At 40.9% G+C, this 15,610-nt stretch overlaps 1 protein-coding gene across 3 annotated transcripts in view; it reads right to left on the bottom strand.

Annotated features, from left to right (window-relative positions):
• The window catches only part of NCOA1 (nuclear receptor coactivator 1), a 251,961-nt gene extending 237,457 nt beyond the window's left edge, over window positions 1-14,504 (bottom strand). For 2 of the 3 annotated variants that reach the window (XM_069493836.1, XM_069493835.1), the window contains exon 1: window positions 13,596-13,908. The gene's annotated coding sequence lies outside the window, so the exon portion shown is untranslated. Of the gene's footprint in view, window positions 1-13,595; window positions 13,909-14,186 lie in introns of those variants that run through there. The other variant, XM_069493832.1, reaches the window with a different exon arrangement.
• Between the last annotated feature and the right edge of the window lie 1,106 nt (window positions 14,505-15,610).

Consider the following 15,610-nt stretch of genomic DNA (forward strand, 5'->3'; position numbering starts at 1 on the left):
AACTTATAAAGAATGATCCTATTTGTGTGCATGTGTGTGTGTGTGAGTGTGCACCCACGTGTGTGAGAGAGGGCAAAAGAGAGATAATAACAACAGGGATCTGGATTAGTCAGGACTCTTTCAGTTAAAAGAGACAGAAACCCAATTCTAACTAGTACAAGCAAATTGGGCAACTGATTAGCTCATTTAACTGGGAAATATTGGGTGGATCTAATGTAAGGTGCAACTGGACCCAGAGGTTCCAATGGCTCCTCATGCTCATGCATTCAAGAATGTGAGAGAGTAGGTGTTTAAGAGAGAATATTAAACTGTCTGTCTCAGTCAGCTTTACTCTGTATGTCAGCTTAATTCTTTCCTACGGCAAAAGGGTTTCCTTCATGGCACCCTCTATTTTCACTAGGCTGAGCAACTCCAATGGGATGAGTCTGTTCCTCATCCAACATGTTTTTTGATCTCAGGGAAGAGCTCTGAACCTGCACTTACTGTGTCCAAGGGAACAGAGGATTATGACAGACTGAGCCTGAGTCACATGCCCCATCCCTTGGCCAAGGGGAAGGATACTGCAACCTAAAACCAAATTTTTAAATGGGGGACAGGGGGTTACTCAACAGCTTAAATCAACAGCTACCATATAATTCACTACAGAAACTTTCACCTTTAACTCTCTATATATATACTTCCATTTATTTGGATTTCTTATTAGATTATGTCAACATGTATTATACATGGTTTATTTTTTAATTCAAAAAGGAAAAAAAATATTAGAATACAATCAGAAAGAAAGCCTAAGGTCTAAAAAGTTCAGGATTGATGACTTTAGAAATAAAACTAGGGAAAAAAATAAGCCTCATGGGTAAGTAAGGACTAGACTTCCTAGTTCTGCACACTTGGCCAACATTTTAACAACAACCCAACCAAACCAAGCATTAGGAAGGCAAACAAAAAATGGAGAAAACAGGTTTAATTAATTAACAATATGTTGCTAAAAGGGAAAAAAAGACCTCCAGGGACACTAAAGAGAAAGAAATTTTATGAAATCTTCGAATGGCAAAAAGTCTCCAATAGTCAGTAAAAGCCCTTTATTCTCTCTCTCTCACTTTTCTCAGCCTATAATCTTCCCAGCCAAACAGTATACAAAGGAAAGTTCTAGATCTGTTATACTGAAGCCAAATATTCACTTTCTGTTTCAAATATCCCCTCTAAAGATGGTAGCAAAGTAAAACAATTTATAAGAGCTACCCCTAAAGTAGAGACATTAGTAAAATTTCCCTTTTAATTGTCCCAAAGTCTACCATTCAGCACTTACAAGTTCTTTTCATAAGTAAATTTAATAATAAAAAAACTGACACAAAAAAGCAATTCCTCTTTTTTTCAATGACTCCAAGCAAGGCCTACCAATTTTGATATTCGTCTCTGAAGAAAATCAGTACTGCTATGGTAAGGCAAAGACATATATTAAGCCAAATATTCATGTTCTTGTCCACATTTCCTAGCCCCTTAAGTAGTGCCCTATGTCTACTTTTAGCTAACAGGCTATAAGAGGAAGTGATATAGGTCACTTTAGGGCCAAAGCCACTTTGGACAGGAGGCTTCATGCTCCAAAGGGTATACCAAATCTACCCTATTATTTTAACAATAGAACCCTTTTTTCATGTTCCATGGGACTAAACCATAAACATCATTCCAAATCTTACAAATCTAATTCTAATCCACTTCCTCCAGGAAGCCTACGCAGATCATGCTAGGTACCTAGCATCATTAGTAACAAACTTACATGTGTATACTATGGGTAGCGCACTATGAAAACACTGTAGTACAAACTAGTATAATAAATAGTCTCTATCTTCTATACTTTACATTCTGGTTGGAAGGAAAGGATACATGCAAAAACAGAGACAACTATACATGATAATACATTTCAAGTAAGTGCTAGAAATAATAAGTGCTAGAAGAGTTTCCATATATCTCAATTAGCAACTAAGTCATACATTCCTATGTGACATCTTTTGTATTATTTTTTAATTTATTTATGATTTAAAGCAAATGAGATTCCCTATAGGGATTATAATCTTCTTGAAGGGCAAGAACTCTAAGATATAATAACTTAGTGGTGCCCCTTATTATCACTCAAGCAAAAGGAATTTAATAAAAATTTGTATTTTATTGTGAAGAATGTGTTGAAAAATTAAAACAGGCCGGGCGCGGTGGCTCACGCCTGTAATCCTAGCACTCTGGGAGGCCGAGGCGGGTGGATTGCTCAAGGTCAGGAGTTCGAGACCAGCCTGAGTGAGACCCCGTCTCTACTAAAAATAGAAAGACATTATATGGACAACTAAAAATCTATATAGAAAAAATTAGCCGGGCATAGTGGCGCATGCCTGTAGTCCCAGCTACTCGGGAGGCTGAGGCAGTAGGATCGCTTAAGCCGAGGAGTCTGAGGTTGCTGTGAGCTAAGCTGACGCCACGGCACTCACTCTAGCCTGGGCAACAAAGTGAGACTCTGTCTCAACAAAAAAAAAAAAAAAAAAAAAAAATTAAAACAGAAATGTAGTAATCCTCAAGATTACTTGAGTGTCTCTGGCACTGCTAAGGGGAGGAGGAAGGAACGCACGGTTTTCTTTTACCCATGACAGGTAGAGCTCTACAATGGAGAACAATGACTCACCGGGCTGCTCCAGACTTTTGAACATAGCCTTTGACAGCCAACTTCTTATGCTGTAGAACAATATGTTCTCCAAGCAATATCTGATTTCCAATTCAATTCCCCAAATACCCTGAAACCAGTCAAGAAAATCCCTAAAATATCATCTGTGAGTATTTATTCTAGGCACACATACACACATGCACACAAATACACACATTCAAACACACAAACGGTCTATTTCCCTCAGTACATTCATAAGTAGCATTATGATTTAATCAATATGACTTGCCAAATATTTTAATATCTATGTGTTCACTGCAGAGAACAAAATATAAAACATGATCCCCTTTTGCCATTCTCATACCCTAACAAGGCAAATAGGACACATGAAAATAAAAAATTTCACACAGCACAAGGCAGTATATAAGTACCAAATGTATAACAAGGAAAGTAAATACTGAGAGATCATAGAAGGAACAGATTACTTTTAAATTTTACAGTATGAACACTTAACAAGCAAGATGAAATCTGAGTTGAGCTTTAAAGGATAGGAAGAATTTCAAGAGGCATACACTAAAATAAAGGAGAACATTCATGGGAAAGCAATATAGAAAGGGGTGGAAACAGAAAAGTCCAAAGGATGTTTAGGGGACAAAAAATTAACAATTTTATTTCAGACAAGTATTTTATTGGGGGATATAACTTGAAAAGCATGTTGGTGCCAGACTGGAAAGCTTTAAATGCCAGGCTAAGGAAATACTTTATCTTGACAACAATGAAGAGCCACTAAAGGTTTTTGAGCAAACACCTCAAAAGTAAAAATTAGTAAGATGATTCTAAAACAAAATTTAGGACAGACTGAAGGAGGAACTCACTGAGGACAGTGGGACCACTTTGGATACTACCTCAATAATTAGGCCTAAATTAGAATGATGTCAGTGAGGAAAAAAATGAACAGCTCTAGGAGCTTACAGAACTTGGAAAGTGTTTTTAGTATATGTCAAATCAGACTCTAAGGATTCTAAAAAGCTGAGATTCAGATGCTAAAGAGAGGTTAAAAGCACAGCAACTGTGAATTCTAGCCTACCCAGCAGGGCCTCCCTATACTTGAATGGAAACTGGGTTCTTCCGTACATACATATATTCCCATCCCCACACTCATACAATAGGTCCACTCTTTTTATTGGGGGTTGGGGATGGCCAAAAGTGGGAAATTATTTATATATATAGAGAGAGAGAGATGCAGCCAAGTGATGAAGGGCCAGGTAGTTGTGCAACAAATAGAGCTCAAACACCTGTAAAGGCCAAAGGCATTGCAATCACATCTGTTGCAAAATGGAAAAACAGACTGCACATCCAGTCATACTGCGGGCTTGAGTAATGACATCAGATATATCCACTGGACTTGGCAAGAGGGTATGAATTGATGAATGGAGTCATTGAAGTCCCAGTCCTCAACAACAGAGATTGTTAACCTTTGGAGGAGGTCACGGACCCTTCTGGAAATCTGGAGAAAGCTATGGACCCTCTCCCCTAGAGAAACACACAGACTCACAAAATTTTACATATTATTTCAAAGTGTTTATAGACCCCCTAAAGCCCATCTAGAGGCTCTTATTTCATAAACCCAAGGTTAAGAATCCTTGTTACAGAATACTGATAACAATTTTTATCACGTATCTCACAGTTTAAAAGTTTTTGAATAGGGAGCCATTTATATATTTATTTATAATTTATATACATTGCACATCAAATTGTTAATAATTATGTATCCTATAAAGCATATGCAAAAATAGAAATTAAAAAGAATATTATAACTAGTAAACAAATTTTTAAACATTCATTTTACTTACTGATGACATAGCTTCGTGCTTTTCCTAATAAATACTGTTTGGTATTAACATCACTGCTTTTGGTGACGGTAATGTAATTGAACATGTTTATTTATTTTTAAATCTTACTTTCATATCTTCTAATACAGCAACTTGAAAGTCTTTTCCAAATTCAGTTTATCTTTATAATAAATAACAATTTTATTTGGCTTTAATGGTATCATACCTAAAAAACATGCTTCACAAAGATGAGTAAAACCAAAGGAAGCACTCCATTACTGGCTGCACTGAATAAAACATGATATTCAATTTTCAATCCCATTCACCATTTATGCGAAGGTTTTTGCTAAAATTCAGCTAGTACATTTCCATATTTCCTGATGGCAATCAGTTGTTCTTATAAACTAATCAGATGGTACTGCCTTTTTGTATTTTTAGCAGATGGGCTCAAAACCACTAGAATACCTCTTCTGCAAGGTTTTTATACAAGTTAGAAAATTCTGTTTCCAAGTCCCAAGTGTACACATTTTAAAAGCTCTTAAAGTTAACACACATCATTTTCAGCAATTAAATCCAATAGATAATTAAAATAATTCCAAATATCCATTTTCAATATCCTTTCTCCACAGGACTGAACTTTGTTTTATTCTGAAAGGTAGTAACTTTTTGAGTCACTGTTAAGAACTTACCATTCTCTCAAAGGAGTAGATTAAGTGCGTTTATTTGCTAGGTAGCACACCATTTACAGCCACGTGTCATAGAAAATGTTAGCAGATTTGGGACATCTGTCTTTTTGTGAAAGAAAAATGAGTAAGGCATCCTTAAGTTAGATAATTCTTAAGTCCTCTGCCTTAAGATGACCAGTCAGCCTCTATGAAATAGTATACAAAAGATCTGTATGGTGACTCCCCACTGCAATACAAAGTAGTGTAAAGCATCTACCATTTAAAATAATAAATCTAAAAATCCAACTACCCAAGCCCCTATAAACTGCAAAACATCACAACAGACTGAAAGTAAAGAAACTTCCTCACAGATCTCTAATATTTCCTTCATTTCCCAGATAACTTAATGTTAAACCCTACTTTAAAGGTCACTGCTCTAAAAGTGCCTGGGCTCCCAAGGGTCAAGACTCCAGCAGTGCCTTCCAACCAATTTCCTGGGCATGCCATCAAACTTTAAAGGACTTACCTTTAAAGGTACTCCAATTATATTGTATCCATCTCTGAATTACTACCAGTTTGGCAAAAGACATGCCACAGCACATTCTGTGACACCAGTTGTCTTCAACACTGTTCCCTTAGTGTAATGCTGGCTAGGGGCATCAGTCAAATAAGACAGGGTTGGAACAAGGTCCAACACTTTTCATGACATATCCTGCCTTAAATCCTTTTTGGAACGTGGCACAGCATAAATAAATCAGTAAAATAAATCATGAACTATAAATGAGGGCCAAGGGCTTCCAACTGTATGACCAATCTCACTTATACGCTAAGACACACTTATATTTATACAAGGAGACATTTTTACACTGCAAAAACAAGCCTAAGCCCACTGCATCATTTCAAAGAATGCCAAATGATAATACACTGTTTAAAGAATAACTATACTTTAAAAAAAAAAAAAGTCAATGTTTTGAAATCTAGATAAAATAGGTAAGTACACTAAGAACAATATAAAGCACATTTAAAGGGCATGAAAGTAGACCTGATAAACAAAGAGCCATAGAACGATACTGGAGGAATGTTGGAAATATTACAATGCTGGTTGGCTCAGAATTAATTTATATATTTAATAAATTCAAATCAACACCTAAAAATCATTGACATACATTCTTTTTTTTTTTTTTTTTTCCAGACAAGGTCTCACTCTGTCGCCCAGGCTAGAGTGCAGTGGCATCATCATAGCTCACTACAACCTCAAACTCCAGGGCTCAAGTGATCTTCCCACCTCAGCATCCTAAGTAGCTGGGACTACAGGTATGCACCACCATGCCCAGATAATTTTTCTATTTTTTGTAAAGATGGGGTCTCTTGCTCAGGCTGGTTTTGAACTCCTGACCTCGAGTGATCCTCCAGCCTGAGCCTCCCAGAGTGGAAGGATTATAAGCATGAGCAACCCCAACCAACCTTAAAATATTTTTTAAAAAGCTAATGGGGGCTGGGCCAGTGGCTCACACCTGTAGGCCCAGCCCTTTGACAGGAAAATGAGGCCAGTAGTTCAAGACCAGCCTGGGAAACATATTGAGATCCCATCTCTACACTAAAAATGTTTTAAAAATTAGCTGGGCGTGGTGGCATGAAGCTGTAGTCCTAGCTACTCGGGAAACTGAGGTGGGAGGATCACTTGAGCTCGGGATTTGTAGGCTGCAGTGAGCTATGATCAAGCCACTGCACTCCAGCCTGGCGACAGCAAGGCTGTCTCTAAGGCAAAAAAAAAAAAAAAAAAAAGAAGAAGAAGATCTGTTTTTAAATATACATAAAAATGAGTGAATAAGTTCCCAGTGTGGCAAGCCTTACATATGGAATCATTTCAAAAACTAAGAAAATATAAAATTTGAGGTATCAAACCTGCCAAGAAAAGATACACATAAATTTGGAAAATTGACATTTCTCATTTTCATCCAGAGCTACATACTTACTACATACTGCTACCCACCACCTCCCTCCATTAAAATCCTTCAAAGTCTTGCTACTGCACCTAGAATATGTTTTCCCCTCCCACTTCAGCTGATGCCCCACTCATTCCTCCTTGTATTTTCCCCCTTTATTACTCCCTGAATAACCCCAAGCTTTTCTGTCCTTTCATCTTTGCTATTTAATCTTCCTGAACATATTGTTGTTCTCACCCCACCCTCATAGAAATCGCACCTCACCTTCAATGCTTTCATCTACCACCAAACTCTTCATGAAACTTGCTGTGATTTCTCTAAAATGAAAATATAGTAACTGCTCCCTGAATCCTCAAAGTTCTATTTCAGTACCTTTTCTCATAGCACTCATCACATTCAATTAATATTACAGGTATCTGTATGTTTGCCTTATCACCTCTCTTAGGTCATAATCTCCTTCAGAACAGGATCTCTATCTTATTGGTTAATTTCCCTATCTTTTAACAACACAGTACCTTGAACAATGTACTCATATAAGTATATCTTGAATGATTGAGTGGCTACTTAAAAATTCAATTACAGCCTACCTGTACCATTTAAAATGGAGAGGGAATTATGACTAGACTTTGTAGAACAAATTACTTTTCCCAGGTTTCCTTCAAACAAACTCACAAAAGTAAATCACACATACAGACACTTTCAAAAATCAAGGACATTTCATCATCTGGTCAAATACAGTGTGATATCTGTATACACACACACACACACACACACATACTCACAATAGAATATCTTCTGCTAAACAATCAAATCTGTGCTTGATAATAAAAATATGTAAATATTCTAACCATATAGGCAAACTGAAATTTGAAGACGTAATATATTAAAGCTATCACAGTAAGATTAACCATTCAAAATACAAGTGGAAACACAGAGAATGACCAAGCAATTTGTTACAAATGAAAAAAAAAAAAGAAAACACACCCTAAGCTTTAGCTATTTAAATACTAACAACACTTGAGAGGCAGAATTTTATTGCTAAGAATCCAAAATTAACCATTCAAAGATAAGCTTACCTGGACAGAAGCACCAAAGAATCAACATTACTAAAGTACAAAGGTGAGACCAGAATGAGCACAAGAATCTTAAAGTGCCAGAGCTCCTGGGTCATCAGAAAGGAACAAGATTGCAAGAGTCTCTACAGCATAGGTATGGAAAAGAAAGAAAGTCCAGAAAGGAAAAGAGGGCTATAATGTGGCCAAATGTGGCAAACATGTTTGGAGCAAAGCCAATTTAAAGGTATGAATATGATTTCCAGTCAAAAGACCTGGACTCAAATGTCATCCCTAACACCTACAAGCTGTACAATCTTACACCAGACACTTAACTTCCCTGACCCTTGCTTCCTCATTTATAAAATGTAGTATGTAGAGCTAGCACAGTACCTGGCTCAGAGACAACACTCAAATATTTACTGACTCTGAAGGAGGGCCTTACAAGAAAAGCACACATTTCTCTCCAGGCTCTTTTATAGTTTTTGAGAGAACTGTCTTAATTAATTCCTGATTAATACCTTCTTATAATATTTGAGAGTCAACTTTTGGTCAAAAAATAAAATACCCCTTTTCCCCTAGCTTATACATTACTCAAAAGCTTATTAGAATTCTTAAAATTTAAAATCTCTTTGTAATAACTTTCAAATACAAAAAATGACTCCCATAAAGAAGCCCCAAAGCCAAATACATTTGCCTAGACTTAGTCTTCTCATCTGTAATATTAAGGAGGCTGTCCCAAAATGACCATTAAGCCTCCTTTACCCTAAATGTTGTGGTTCATGCCATCTCAAGGATTTTCCAATCTAATCAGGAAAATCAATTTAACCTACACTAAAAAAAGAATCTCAAGGAAGGAAGGAAGGAAGGAAAGAAGGAAGGAAGGAAAGAAGGAAGGAAGGAAGGGAGGAAGGGATGAATGCAGGCAGGCAAGGGGAAAGGGAAGGCGAAGGGGAGGAGGGAAAGGCAAAGGGAGGTGGAGTAGGAGAGAGGGGAGGAGAAGGGGAAGGGAAAGGGAGAAAACGAAGGGAAAGGAAAGGAAGTTTATTATATAGAACAAACAGTAAGGGAGTGATAAAAATCAAGCTTTCTGGAAAATACACCAGCTTTGACTGTGTTTTTGAAGGTAAAGAGAACATAAAGGATAAGGAAATACAATCTAAATAAAGAAAATGAAACATGTAAATGCAAAGAAGCAAGATATCTACGGGTGATTGTAATACTGTCTTCACTTCTGTAGCACTTTACAAAGCATTTCTGTATATACCATCTGCAGCAAATTTTCTGGAATGGGAAATAAAAGAATCAGTTATCAAAAGATTTACATTTGATAAATTTGCCCACAGAGAGTCTCCACTCAAAACAATAACATCAAAAAACATTTTAGAAAGAAATTTCTTCAGCATTTATGTGTAGAATGAATTAGAGAGGCAAATGCATGCAAGCAAACAGCTATAAACCTACAAATCATAGAATTTTAGCATAAGAAGTAGTGTGAAATCAGACCAATATGCTCATTTAATGATAAAGAAACTCAGGCCCACAGCATCAATGTGACTTGCATTACTTCATGTGCAAAATGACAAGAGGACCAGATTGTAGAAACAGAAATAAAGGGAGAAATCTGAGAAATTACAAAGAAAAGAATGAGAATACTTGGCGAGTTTATAGCTAAAGAAATGCCCATTTTTAGCTAGTTACTGATGTCTTACTATGTGCCAAGCATAGGCTAAACATATCTTATTTAACATAAAAAGTTAAAGATCACAACAATATGAAGGTAAGTATATTATTTAAATTTTAAATACAAAAACCCTAAGTTTAGTGTGGTTAAATAGCCCAAGGTTACATCGACTAAGTATTTAATATCTGGAAGAGCCAGGACACCATCCTGAAGTCAAAGCTCCATTTCTAAAAGAAGTCTAAAAATTGCCTCAAAATTATAAACTGAAAGGGCAAAAATGAAGCATCACTCCGGAAAAATTGTATAATTCTAATCCAGTGTTATTAGAATTCTGGTCCTGCTAATAGGTGGATTTTATCTCTGTGCTTGCACCTATTTTTATGAATCTGATCTATCTAACAGTCAGGCCCAGAGCTACTCAGTAAAGCCAAATGTCTCTGCCCTCTGAAACATATCCAGAGAAACAAAAACAAAATATATCTAAGATGAGGGTGACTAGATTGATTAAGTTCAAGTCTTCCATAACTCAAGTGATTTTAGCTTTTATTTTGGCATAAGCTACTTATTTTTAAAATATGATAATTATACTAAGCTTTTCTAAAAGCCTATCAGTTCAGCAAGTCTCAAAAATATTGTTTTGCAGATGGGATGATGAAGGAGGAAGCATGAACACAACAACTCATTTTACTTGAACTTATGGAATTGGACTTAAATATTGGTGCCAGTGTTTTGTAATAATTTCCCTTATTCAGCCATGTATCCTGCAGAAATATAATCATTTCTATACTCTATATTAATCCAAATACTATATACCCATAAACCATTTTGCAGAACTAAGCTACAGAAAAAATCTGCACCTCCTTCTTAAATTAAGCAACCTAGAATGGTACCCAGTTGCCAGTAGGCCATTTATGAACTCCAACACCTTATGCTGAGAGAAAGGCACAAAGTCTAATTAAAATGTAAAGAAGAAAGAAGGGAAGGTTTTAAATGACTAGACCTCACCTGCAATGGTAAGAAAAAGATCAGAGACCACAAGGTCTATCCTTAGTGGCCAATGATCAAGGACTAAGTTACTGGTTAACCTAGGAGAAAAGGAATTTTAAAAAGGTCCTTTCCTACAGTCTAGTCTTTCCAAATGGAGAGGAAAATTATATAAGCTGGGGAGAAATCTGTATGGCTCTGCAGCCCAGACTCTCAGTGCTCTGTCATCCAACTCCTGAAACACAAGATTTTACCCAATCCCACAACCACCACGGCATCCAATATTTGCAGGTAATGTAAAATGGGACCCACCACAACACTTTGGGACCCCTGCCAGGCAAGCAGTTGATGGCCCTCTGAGAATTCCTGTGATTATCATATTTAGAAGACAAAAATCATTGCCAAGACAATAATGAGCATCCTGGGATCTCCTATGCTCTATGACTTAGGGAATTCTACCAGAATTGTATGTTTATATTGACCTCCCATACCTGCCCTAAAATGAAAGCTATGTTAGGTCATATTTGGTTGGCTTAAGGCCAAGCAAATCCATAAGAGATGCAACATACCATTTAAACAATGGAGAGTCCTTGGGAGTTGGGGCAAAAAAGACAAACTAAGGAACAGAGGTAGTATTTCTCTAAGAGAAGGTATGTGAAATTGATGACAACCAAGCTGAGAGCGCTAAAATATCCTAGAAAAACAATCAGAAATCATAGCTTGGTATACAGTCCAATAGAGAAAAGATTTTCAAGAAATGTCCAATACGTTCTCTCCCCCACACTACCTTTCAGCACCTCTACACCACCCTCATCATTTACTCAACATTTAGTCCTAGTGAAGACTGCTCACTGGATTAGCAGGATCAAGAGGACGTGGCAGAGAACATTCCATTCTGGGAACAACATCTTTAAATTATTTAGGCTTGTTTACCACCCTTCCCTATAGAGTAAAAGCATGAAGTTTTGCCAACACTTTCACAATATACACAAGTTAGTACCATAGCAACCCAATCCCCTGCCCACCAAAAGATTAACACATACACAGAAAACAGGAAATTCAACAAAAATTAAAGTTTGAACTTACACTCCTCAACAGTTAAATGTCTTAAGTAGTAGCAGTATCTTTATATCACACCCACTTCATGTTACCCTTACAGCTTCCTGGCATAAGCAAATTCTTGGGATTATACAAACTGCTGCTTCTGTTTCCAGCCCAGATTTCTAGAAATGAAACCCTGGAATTGAGGGAGAAAGAAAAACAAATGTTGGCAGAAAGAGAGAGGAAAAAGCATTGTCTATATAATCCTAGTTTAAATGGAACAATCACCATTAGTTCCATCAAGCACTTTTTTTTCCCCAATAAAACCACTTACCCAAAAATGCAGATCTAAAATACTCCCTTGGCTTAAACCACACAAAAAACAATTTAATAGACACAATCCTACAGATTTTCTCAGAGAGAAATAAGGAAAAGATTTACCATAAACTATGTAAAATTCAAGTTTTGCACCTTATAAATCAAGCTTCAGTGTAGGTTAAGTAAACGTAATAAATAGTGCAAAATATCTACAAAAATCAAACCAAACACCTGTCCTTATAAGCAGCAGCCCTCTCTCTCTCCAAACCATATAGTCCCCATTCAGACCCCGTTTTTGACCCACTGTTGCCAAAGCATAAAGTCTAAATAACAAATGAAAGAATTTCAGACATTAGTTGACAAAACTAAATTAGACCTTTCCTCAAAGTACAGGAGATAAAATAGAAACACTTTCATTTTACCTGGTATATGACAAATAGTTCAAGGAATGCCTATTTATTAAGCTGAATCAAACCTCACTGCTACCTTTAACCCAAAACTAGTTCTAGTTCAAGAGCCAAAAGACCCAAGCAAATACTTTCTTTTCACATTATTCTCAAGATGAAGAAATCCGACCCCCTTCCTACTACATCATAGCTTCTGTGAAACAAGCTGAGAGGCCCCTTTGGCCAACTTTTTTTTTTTTTTTTAGTCTAACCTCCAACCAATTCCAGAAGAGGAGACAAACCTCAAACAAATTTAACCCTTGAGATCCATCCCTTCAACCATACAATATAATCTGAGCTTCACGGCAGTAATGTTTTATGCAGACACTTGAAGATTTCTTAACCACTGAAGTGGAAGCACCAGCCCTTGCAAATCATCACCACAGAGACTCCTCTTGGCATCCACAAAGGGTGCTGGGACTGCAATTCACTCAAGAACCCTTCATTCACCGATATCACACTCGACATTAAAAATTCACGGTCTGAAAAGAAAAAATGTCACCTTCTTCACAAGGACACCTGCCTCTTCAACGCCTCTACAATGCACGAGGAGAGCCAAGCATGAAAGTCTAAGAGATTATCCTGCTTAAAGTTTTCCTTTCTTCCAAAGTCTCCGGCCACAGCACCGTAGCCTGTCCTTGTCACAGACACAGGCTGTATTGTCAACCCCTCCGTCTCCCTCTCGTCAGACTAGGCAGTGTCTAGCCCCTGAGAGTGACTGCTTTAAAAAAAAGAAAGAAAGAAAGAATCGCAGCCAGCACAGCTGGGTAGTACAGACGGGGGACCCTGGTGTCCGATTTCTCCATTGCTTTTCCAAGAGACTAGAGAGCGGCTCGAATTGTCACCGACCATTAACCAACCCCACCTCCCAATCGTCTAGTCAACATGTTTGCTTCCCTTCGCAGTCCTTTCGGCCGAATCCCAGGAAGGGGACCAAATCCCAGCTCCAACAGAAAAATTTCATTTATCCCTCCCATCGCTACCTCCAAACCCCTTCCCCGGAGGAGGAGAAATGCAAGTGTGTCGGGGTTAAACAGAAGCGCCGTCGAAGGCTGCGCTGACGGAAAGGCATGCCACGGTCACCCCCATTTCGCAGTCCGGGCAAACGAGACTCAGATAGGTTAGCAGGCTAGCCAAGGTCACGGAGCCCGTCCGGCCGAGGGGCGCCCGCGCCGACTTCCTGCTCCCCCTCTCGGCGGCGGCTCGGGGCACCAGCTCCCCACGCCCGGCCGGCGGACGCGCAGCCTCGCGCACCCTCCACGGATGCTCGCCCTCTCCGCGCTAACTAGGGCAACTGGAAAAGAGGCGGAGAGAAGTCGCTGCTGCAGCGATTTCCCTCGGCGGGGAGCAGCCCCCAGCTGGTGCCCGTGACAGCTGCGACCTCCGCCCCCTCCAGCCGCGCCAGGCCAAGAGGGGAACTCGGGGAAAGTGGGAGGGGAAGACGGAACGGAGAGAAAGGAGAGCAGGGGGCGGAGGGGCGCCAGCTGCTCCCCGCCCCCTAGGGCCTCGGCGGCCGCGCGGCTCGTGACAGCTGCACCCACCGGGAGGCTCCGCGCCCGCCGCCCGCCACTCACCTGCCGCCGCCGCCTCTGGGCCACGCTCACCGTGGCGGCGCCGCCGCGGCCTCCGCTGCTCCTCGGGCCCGGCGCCCAGCCCCCGGGGCCCAGGCGGCCGCCGCCGCCGCGGCTCTCCGGCCCCCTCCTCCCGAGCAGGGGTCCCCCCGCAGGGGGATGCAGAACGAACCTGGCGCTGGCTCTGCTCGAGGGAGCAGCAGCCAACAGACGGCCGAGGCTCTCAAGGCCGCGGCCCAGCCGTCGAAGGACAGGGCTTGGCGAACCGCGTCAGAGTCCCGCTCGCCTGGCCTGAAGAACAAGCATTTCAGCCGCTCTCCGCGGCCGCCATGTTCTCCTCCTCCTCGGCCGCCGCCGCCGCCGCCGCCCCCCGCTCGCGGCCCCGCCCCCTCGCGGCCCCGCCCCGCCCCGCCCGCTCCCGCTCCCGGCCGGCCGGCCGCCCGCCCTCCTGCCGCACTTCCCCTGCCCGCTTGGGCTGCCGGGGCTGTCGCGACCCGGTGCCCGCGAGCTCCGACGGCGCGCCCGGGTCAGCGCGCCCCCTGCCCGGAGGGCCCGCGGAGCGAAGAGCCGGCTCGCGCCCTCTGCCGGCCGCAGGCCCGCCCCGGCCCGCGTCCTAACGAAGTGTGGGAAAGGAGGCCCGAACTCTTCCCCTCCCCTCCAGAACTCTTCCCCTCCCCTCTCCTGCCCTCCCCTCGGGGCGTTCCTCAGACTGCTGCCGGGAAGCGGCCTCGAACCCCAGTGTGCTCTGAGCTAGGCCGCCCAGCCCGCAGCCTCCCGCTGTTCTTTATCTTGCAGGGAAGGTTGTGGAGCGCCAGGGGCTCGGTAGACGGGGGAGGAGTCCGTTCGGGGCCTGGCTCTCCACTCATGTGTTGTATTACTTTGAGCGAGACACATCCCACGGGCCTCGTTTTTTATTCTGTAAAATTGGGAGGTAGTTGCCTAGATGATTTCACAGGCTATTAGACAAGGAAAAAGAAAGATCATCTTCCTCCTTCGTTTTAGAGTTGAAAAGATCTGACTGACAAGTCTGGCTCTGCAATCCCATGAATTACCTAAGATGTCTGTCATTCACAGATCCTTCCCCTCAAGGGGGCCCACACCTTTATTCTTTTCTACCTTTTTTTTTTTTTTCTGTAATGAAAGTGCTACTTCCAAAAGTAGAGTGTTCCTTGTCACGAGAGGAATCAAACAGCAGCTGAACAGCCTCTCTGAGCCGTGATGATGGCCTTATCTGGAACGCATCCTTCATTCCAAAGGCTGGCAATATAATACCTGTCTCCCTGGGTTGTCCTAAGGTTGAATTAGTCACTGGCCGTGGAAGTGCTTTGTAAAGTGTACATCCATCCTTTCCTGCATTCTTATCCCCCTTTAGCACTCTTAACCTTCCTCAATCCTGTCCTGCTGCTGCTGTCTCCCAAGGTTTTCTA

Source organism: Eulemur rufifrons, chromosome 19, assembly GCF_041146395.1.
Source record: "Eulemur rufifrons isolate Redbay chromosome 19, OSU_ERuf_1, whole genome shotgun sequence".
Taxonomy (NCBI): domain Eukaryota; kingdom Metazoa; phylum Chordata; class Mammalia; order Primates; family Lemuridae; genus Eulemur; species Eulemur rufifrons.